This window comes from Anarhichas minor, unplaced genomic scaffold (assembly GCF_050575085.1).
Source record: "Anarhichas minor isolate MPS153535 unplaced genomic scaffold, ASM5057508v1 ptg000074l, whole genome shotgun sequence".
NCBI classification, from domain to species: Eukaryota; Metazoa; Chordata; class Actinopteri; order Perciformes; family Anarhichadidae; genus Anarhichas; species Anarhichas minor.
The window spans coordinates 903,741-913,107 of record NW_027466520.1 but is presented as its reverse complement, the minus strand read 5'-3'; positions in this window follow the sequence as shown (position 1 = coordinate 913,107).

Here is a 9,367-nt window from a genome sequence, read left to right as displayed (position 1 = left end):
CGAGGAGGCTGCGCTACAGACAGAGACGCCCACAATGACACACACACACACACACTTACACACTTTTAGTGTGACAGGAGAAATACGCATATCTGCACAGCTGTCTGCTCCTGTATGGCGGCTCATTAAGGCCAAAAATTGAGTGGCTGCAGGTCACAGTCTCACACCCTTAGCTGTCAGGGGCGTGCACGCGCACAAAGGGGGTCGACCCCCCCCCCCCCCATGCCCCTCATGGGACATTTACATGCTTCATTTATGTCTTAATGTCACATCAGAGACATTTAAGTGGTGCCTCCTCTGAGGGATCGAGCTCCAGTTTGTGTCCAGAAATAAGCATCTGATTATCCTAAAATATATATATATATAATATATATAACCAGCGACATTTGAAACACAGAGGTTTTTATTTTATAGTAACAGCTGCTCTGAAGGTGTTTCCAGATTCCTCAAAGACTCGTTGAACCATCTGGATGAAACATAATCTGCTGCATAATGAAATGAAATGTTTTTATGTTACAACCAGCTGGAAAGGACATCAGTGTTTTTGCTCTTTTCGTAAAACACAAGCAAGATATTATTGCGTTGTATTGCATGAAAATATAAACTATTAACAAACATAATTGAATTAGTTAAACTTGAATTGGATGCAGTACTTTCCCTACTTGCATCTGTGACTTTAAGAGGTACCTGTGTCTCAGGTGAAGGGCGTGTTCTTGGACTTGGCACCGCCCACTTTTGGATCTATTGTCCAATAGATTTGAAAGCCTCTTCAAACAGGAACTTCATTAGCTGTGATCGTCACATGCAGAACTCCTGACATGACACTCCCTATGATAATATACTGTATATTCAGTATTATTACTTATATATTTTAATATATACATTAAGTATGATTCCTTATGATTCATATTACATTTATTTTTGGTTGTTTGGCATCTTTGTAGTCGTTTTGCGTCTCTTTTCGGTAGTTTTGCGTGTCTTTGTGATCAGTTATTGTCTCTTTATGACTTCCCAGCACAGTAATGGCGGCGCCGCTATGGTGGAAGGGATGAGCCTTTACTGTATCTTTTGTCCTCTTTACATCTGGTGAGGACTCAGCATTACTGGTCTGTTTGTAAAACTAAACGCTGCACATCAGAGCTGGTGCTCCAGTCCCTTTCCCCTCTTTTGGATTTCAAAGCTGCTGAGATTTGTGACTCACCTGCAGGACACGCCCGTAGTCTGTTCTTAGGATCACACACCTGTAATCACACGCCGAAATCTGTAGGCACATGAACGAATGTTGACCTTATATAAGACAAGACACTGAATAATATATATATAAAGAAACCAATATCACATCATGGGACAATGTTGTCCCCCCCCCCCCCCACATAAGAACATGAGCCACGGATTGAAAGAGACACATTTTTAGTTGTTTTGCGTCTCTTTTTGGTCGTTTTGCGTCTGTTTGTTGTGGTTTTCTGTCTTTTTTTGCTTGTTTTCCGTCTCTTTTCAGTTGTTTTGTGTCTCTTTGGGAATTCCCAACAAGAAAAGTTAGCTGTAACTTCAAACAGAGGTTCCCAAACCTTTTGGGCCCCTGAGCCTGCATGTGCCCAGCAGGCCTGATCCAAAATCCCTCCTTATACGAAAATAATCAGCACACGAGTGCGTTAATCGTTTTAATGCAACGGCTGCAAACAAACACATCTCTAGTAACACATCTCCTCAGAAGAACTCTGAACGTCCTCAGTCATGTTTCTGTCTGTGCACGTCCTCAAGTCTCCACATGCTGCTCCACTGAATCAGTCCATCAGCGGAAAAACTAAATGTCATTTCACTGAAACGGCAAATGACTAAATTGTGTGTGTTGGAGCTGTAAACAGCAATTAATATGATGCGTGTCCAACCTTTTGTGTGTCTGTGTGAGGTCATGAGTCTCCTTCTGCGGTTGTTACAGACACAAAGTTCTCAGGACACACCTGAATCAGGGATGTCATGCCAAAGCAGGTTTACACACCCACACAAACTAATGTCTCCACAAAGTAACTTCAACTCTCAGCTGAAGGTTTTAGGCTTCACAGAGATCTCTTTTATCTGTTGCATTGGATTCCATTAGACTCCACAGACGTTCATGTTATGGTGTCCAGATGTCACTCTTTGGGTTTGACACCAAAACACCAAATATTACAGCCTGCTGTGATGTTCAGAATCAGTGAACACATACATTACATTTTACTCAGGTTTGTTGTCAATGTTCTGACACGCAGAAAAATAAACAGGAAGATAGAAATAGAGATAAAAACACAGACAACGAAGCTGAACAGAGAGAGGAAATAGAATAATAACTGAACTATAACATACATACAAATATATATATATATACCGTATATGTGTATATTTAAATTAGGGGCGTCATGGTACAGAAAAATGAAATATTGACATAATGTACAAAAATACAGGTATGATAATATCAGAGCTGCAATTATTCATAAGTTGATTAATTAGTTGTCAACTATTCAATTAACCGGCAACTAGTTTGGTAATCGGTTGAAGTTATTTTTTTAAGTATAAAAGTCCACATTTTTGCTTAAATGTGAATATTTTCTGGTGTCTTTGCTCCTTTGTGACAGTGAACTTAATATATTTGAGTTGAGGACAAAACAAGACATTTGAAGATGTCTTCTTGGACTTCTTTCACCATTTTCTAACATTTTATAGATACAGTAGATATTTTGGTGTAAATGATCCAGTCTTAAATCACTTCATATGCAGACTCGCTCCACCTCCTTACACTCGTATTTTGAGTCTAAGACAGCCTTCATATAAAAATACATATATATATATATATATATATATATATATATATATATATATATATATATATATATATAACCCTAACCCTATAACAAACAGTCTATATACAATTGCTTCTGTAAATTGTAAACAATTACAATAGTGCCTTTTTTTAATACAAAAATTTCATTTTAGCATAGTTCAAAGTTCAAAGTTCGGATTTTATTGTCATATATACACACATGTGTAAAACTGGAGATATTCTACTGGTGTGAAGAAAATCTGATGTTGCCCAGGGAGGAGTGTAATGTCTAAAGGGCTTTTATGACTGGCTCCTCGCAGGTAATACACATCAAGCAAGTAGGCAATATGTCCTGAGTAGCATTTATTAACTGACAAATAAACTACACACACTGCTATGTTCAACGCTATAACGTTACTGCTGGCTTCTCTCACTCAAGCAAATTGTTTTAACATTTAATAGCTAGACTGAATATATATATATATATTGCAGAACTTAATTATTTTCTAGTCAAAAACAGCATTTCAGATATCCACAATTACGTTCTTCTTTGGAAAAATTACCTCACTTTTGCCATTCATGTGTTTTATTTTCAGATATCCATTATTGCATTTTTTGATTGTCTTACTCACATTTCAGATCTACAATCCAGTTGTTACTAGTCCTAACTGAAGGGAACCCTTTTGGAATAAAATGGCTTACTTTATTGTAGATATCGACTAGTCATAATGTCAATTGTGAATATCTGTAATGACATTTTTAATAGTCATAATGTATTTTAACCATTCAAAAGTACACTATGGCAGTGGCGGGCTGTGCATGTTATACCTGGGCCTTCACTGCTGTCCTGCAGCTGAAACACAGCTACGGTTATTATTTGTTTCGTGTAAAAATGAAGCTCAATACGTCGAGAGTGCGTCTCCTCTCTGCTCTGACTGCTGCGCGAGGCTTCTGTGAGAGTACCGGCCTGTGTGTGCTTTGGGGTGGCGGAGGGGCTCACGGCAGCACCCGCTGCTCGTTCACGACAGTAACTGCAGAACCGTACGTGCTTTCACGTCAGAAAAGGTCGCTAGATTTGTCGCTAGTAGCTTTTGACAAAGAAAGTCGCCATGAAGGTTCGGAAAGTCGCCAGATTCAGCGAGAAAGTCGCCAAGTTGCCAACACTGGCACCAGCTAAATATGTCCCCAGAGCAACGTAACAATGGTTCCTATCACATAATAAACCAAACAAAAATCCATCTTCATAAAAACAAGTTTTACAAATAATAAAATATAAACAAGCATATTAAAGCTACTGCAGACGTAACAACAAACGCATTAAACTTACCAGAGCTGCTGTTCACTATTTAAAGACAAAGTCCATCCTTCTCTCTTTGTTAATAAAGAGTTTTGTGAAGGTTCACGGTTTACCGTGTGGGTTTAGGATTGGAGCAGAGACTCCAGCGCAGACTTAGACACAGGACACAATGAGAGGTAAAATGCAAGGCTCTTTACTGGGCACTGAAGCATACACAAAAACAGAAACCAAAAACAACTCCAACCGGGAGCAGAAAAAGTCCAAACTGGAATACGAAGCAAAGTCACAAAAAAGGGCTTGGTCACAAAAAAGCAAAGACACAAACCTTTTTGTTGTGGAAATATGCAAATTAGCTCATGACGTAATGGGTCGTTGCAAAAAATAAATGATTTCGGCAGAAACTCACTTTTTCGTGGTAAATAATTTACATCATTTTGACATCAGACGTCTGTCTCCCCCGCTGCACGTGAGGATCAGCTGTTGCGAGTAGGTTCCACCGTTGCCACGGCAACGGTTGCATAGCTGCGGCGGTTTGTTTAGGGTGGGCGGGGCTGATGACTTCCCGTTCCGACGTTCCTTTCAAGTTTGACTTTGTGACGTCACGTTTCAAAGGCGCCTTTGATGAAACATTTCCATATAATGTTGAATGATAGATGAACTCTCACATTTTGAAGTAACAGTCAAACAGTCAACATGTCTTCCGATAAAGTCACCAGATTTAAAGGGCAGAGTGCAGAATTAACTGTAACTCAACTGGCCCATCATCAGAGACTATTTGAACAACACGAGTCCCTCAAAAGAGAATTAAATAGCCTCCTTCCACTCCAGAAGGAGGTGAAAAAATTGAAGGTAGATCGAGAAAGGTTACAGCAAAAACACGCGGCTGAGTTGAAGGAATATGTGAGAATGTTCGCGAAGGAAAGATCGCTAAGGCAAGAAGAAGAAGTGCAGCGGTTTAAAACCACAGAGGAGAAGTATGAAGCATTGGAGAAAGCAAATTTGAAAGATTTCAACTCTAGAATTCAGGAGAAAAATAAAAAGATAAAATCTCTGGAGAAAGAATACAGACTCTTAAATGAGGAATTTAACTCATTTAAGAAGAAAGCTATAGAACAAAGCCTCAAGGAAGCTAAAGACATTGCAGAATTGGAATCCTGTAAAAGGGAGTCCAAGAAAAAGAGTGACTTCATTGAGAAAATGAGGCGTCGATTTGACAGAAACACGACCTCAAACAATTATCAGCAAATTAAGATAGAGGAGCACATCAAGTGTGCTCAGTTAAAAGAACAGGAAATCAAGGCGCTCCGAGAGCTCAGTCCTGATTTGGAGAACAGGTTGCGAATAGCAATCAGCAAGACTGAGGACCTACAGGTTGAGAGGAATCAGATCCAACTGAACTTGTTGGAGGCTCAGGATCAACTTGTTTCTACCAGGAAGCTGCAGGAGGAAGTCAGACTCTTGAAAGTCGAGGCAGATGAAAAGAACAAAGCGCTGGACAAGGCTGACCAGATCAACTGTTCTGTGAAAGAGCAGCTGGAAAAAGTGAAGCAGCAGCGGTATGAAATAAACAACAACTATAAGACCGTGAAAGAGTCCAAGGCCGACTTGACAAACAAATTGGACGCGGTCATGTCGGAGAAAGAAAAGTTGAGAAAAAAGTTGGAAAAAGAACTTCAGCTCTGCAAGGAAACTGTAGCACAGCAAAATATACAGCTCAGCCTCCAGGACACCGAGATGGTGAGACTTGATGAGGTTATTGTGCAAACTATTAACAAAGTAAATTCTCTCGTGCTAAAGCAAAATCAATGGAAAAGTTTCCAGCAACAACTCGGAGTACGACTGAATAATAACATTTCGATTCTGCGTCGGGGGAAACGATTGAAAAACAATCTGGATGCCAACCCCATAAGCAGGCTCAGAAAAAGTCTGGTACAAAAAAATGCCGAGATAGCAGAGCTGAAGAGCAGGATGGCACAGCGGCCGCAAGACGCCATCCTGAAGTTGGCAGAGTCCGAGTGGGACAAGCGAGACCTGAGGAAGAAGTTAATGGCTGAAAAGGTAAACTCCAGAATGTACGAGGCATTGTACACGGAGATTAAAAAGGAGAGGGAAAAAGTGGTTACTAACGTAACGACGCGAAAGTTGGACATTGGAGGCAAGACATCTTTGCCTCCAATGTCTAAAAAAAGCCAGCCCCCCCCTCAGGTTGAAGAGCAGAAGAAGGATCTCACTCCTTACCTAAGGATTGTAAAGTTGGACATTGGAGGCAAGACATCTTTGCCTCCAATGTCTAAAAAAAGCCAGCCCCCCCCTCAGGTTGAAGAGCAGAAGAAGGATCTCACTCCTGTCCTAAGGATTGTAAAGTTGGACATTGGAGGCAAGACATCTTTGCCTCCAATGTCTAAAAAAAGCCACCCCCCCCTCAGGTTAAAGAGCAGAAGAAGGATCTCACTCCTGTCCTAAGGATTGTAAAGTTGGAGATTGGAGGCAAGAAATCTTTGCCTCCACTGTCTAAAAAAAGCCACCCCCCCCCCCCCCTCAGATCAGGCACAGTGCGTCCATGTCAATAAACACTCGCATCACGCTCAGAAAGCCAGCGAGTGTGTCTAAGGGGTATCTGACGATCACCCCCCTCCCATCCATCCCCAAATTACAGTGTTGTGGAGTTAAAGTCACACCACATCCTACCCTATCCCCATTGTCCTAGGTCAGGGGTCGGCAACCTTTTCTATAATTAACATAGAAGAGTCTGTTCATTCTTGCTTATGAATTATATTCTCTCTGAACACGTTTCTCTTTTTGGAGAGTCATGTGAGATGACTTCTTCGATTAGCGCAATGTCCCTGCTCTTCTTTCTATTTCCTCGTCTCAGCCCCGTGTGTCACGTGTGTGTAAACCTCGCTGGAGTCAGGAAACTTGTCAGAATACTCATATTTGATTGCTGCATCACGTGATGTGATTTGCAATGCATTGGTTGGTGTGTTTCCTGCACCCCCGAACAAGTGCCGTAACGGCTGAATAAGAGGCGCCGGTTAAAGTTTCAACTTGGTGCCCAATATGTATAATTCCGAATTATCTATCGGTTTTTCGTTCCTGGGTCCGGATCCGGTGCGCCAGTTGGGGACCTCAGGGAGCCGCAACAGAGAGGCTAAAGAGCCGCAGGTTGCCGACCCCTGGGCTATACCCACTTAGCCACAGTTGCCCATCTCTCTCTCTCTCTCTCTGTCTGTCTGTCTGTCTGTCTGTCTGTCTCTCTCACAGTTCTCCCCGTCCTCTTTCGAATTTCATGCTGTTACTGTCACTTATCCAGTCAAGCTCACCATTGCTGGTGTGTATCGCCCACCAGGCCCTCTTGGTGAGTTCCTGGAGGAGCTAGACACATTAGTCTCACACTTCCATGACGATGGCTCAGCACTCATCCTGCTCGGCGACTTTAACATCCAGACTGATAAATTAGAACCTCTTCTTTCCTTCCTCTCCTCCTTTGTCCTTTACCACTCTTCCTCTCCTCCTACCCATGTTAGGATCAGGAACCTCTCGAAACTGTGGGAGAGCCGCACGTCTTCCAGCCGTGCCAAAAACTCAGCCGGTTCAAATTATGATCAAAAGTATTTAATCTTACAGAAGCTAAAACAATTGCAAAGTGAATTACACTATTTACACCATCGATGGAAATATGATCCGCGGAAAAGAGTCCACACACGCTGCAACCAGGAAGCTTGATACCTGCAGGATGCAATGTGACGAACTGAACGAGCACTTTCCTTTGAATCTTCTTTCATAGTCCGTAAAAGTCATAACATGTCTGTCTCAGTTACAATTAGCTTAAATCCAGCTGACTCCTCCTGGCTTCAGTCAGCTGATCGCCCTCGCGTGACCTTATTGGCTGTTGGTCAGTTGCTCCTTCTGCGCGTCCCTCCCTCTGTTAGGCCCCGGTAAGGGAGTCGCTGCCCATCTTTCATCAGGCTGAAAACTCACCTCTTCAAGAAGTACTACCCTGAGACTTCCACTTAGCACTTATTGTATTCATATTAGTTTGTTATTATTATTACATTCGTTTGTTTCTGCACTGTACATTTGCTCTGGTTCATGCTCTTAGATGCTTGTTTGAAAAAGGAGATGTACTTATGACTTCTGGTGTCTTGAAAACCGATGTTGAATACACTTATTGTAAGTCGCTTTGGATAAAAGCGTCTGCTAAATGACTGTAATGTAATGTAATGTCTGCTCTCTGTCTGTCTGTCTGTCTGTCTGTCTCTCCGTCTCTCCGTCCGTCTGTCCGTCTGTTGCATGTGTACAGATTTTAAAGCCCTCTGAGGCAAATTTGTAATTTGTGATTTTGGGTTATAACAAAAATTAATTGAATTGAATTGAATGTGAAAAACAATTATTGATTGAACAGTTTAATGTTTTATAATGCATTATATTACATTATAGAATTACAGAAGTCAGATATTTGCTAATAATGCAGGTACAAGGTGATCACAAGCAGCGCTCACACATGCTGCACTCAACACTCGGACTGTAAATATCATTCACTTTGTAGTGAATAGGGAGATTTTAGACACAGTCTGGACAGTTTGTCAAATGTGTCGAGTTGAAACTTATCTTACTTATAATGTACCAGTTCACTAATTCTACTTTATGCATAACTACATACTCACTGACATAAGGCTCATGTGTCTCAGACATTATAAACGTTGTTATATAGAGTCACACAGTGTAAACACTAATATAATTAATATATTTTTGCCACTTCACTAAAACAATGCCAATTGAATCATATCCAACAAAAGAACAATAGAAGGTGAGTAGCATACATTTTAAAGATATTTGCATTGCATCTCAATATAATAAAATATACATGAATAATACACACAACATATTGCTTCCTCTTCCCTGCCCCAGGTTTAATGTGGAGCTAATATGAATCATTAACTAAAACATGTCCACTCTGAATGAGTCAAAGTCTCGTTTTCTATCCGTTTCTCTCACAGGGTTCCATGACGTTCTTTGAACACTAAATACCTTTCCGCAATAGAACCCATAGAATCTTTCCTGTTGGCTTTCTCTCAAACAATTACAGCATTGCTTTAATAATCTATAGAACGTTTCTCAACACTCTGCATTGTAACACTTTGATGTAAATTCACAGTGAAATTCTAACTGTATTGTGCTAATACTGTATAATGCTGTAAAAGCAAGGCGTTCTGGGAGTCATAACAGTATACTGTTTCATATAAATGTAATATGAAAGTCATAGTATAGTATTT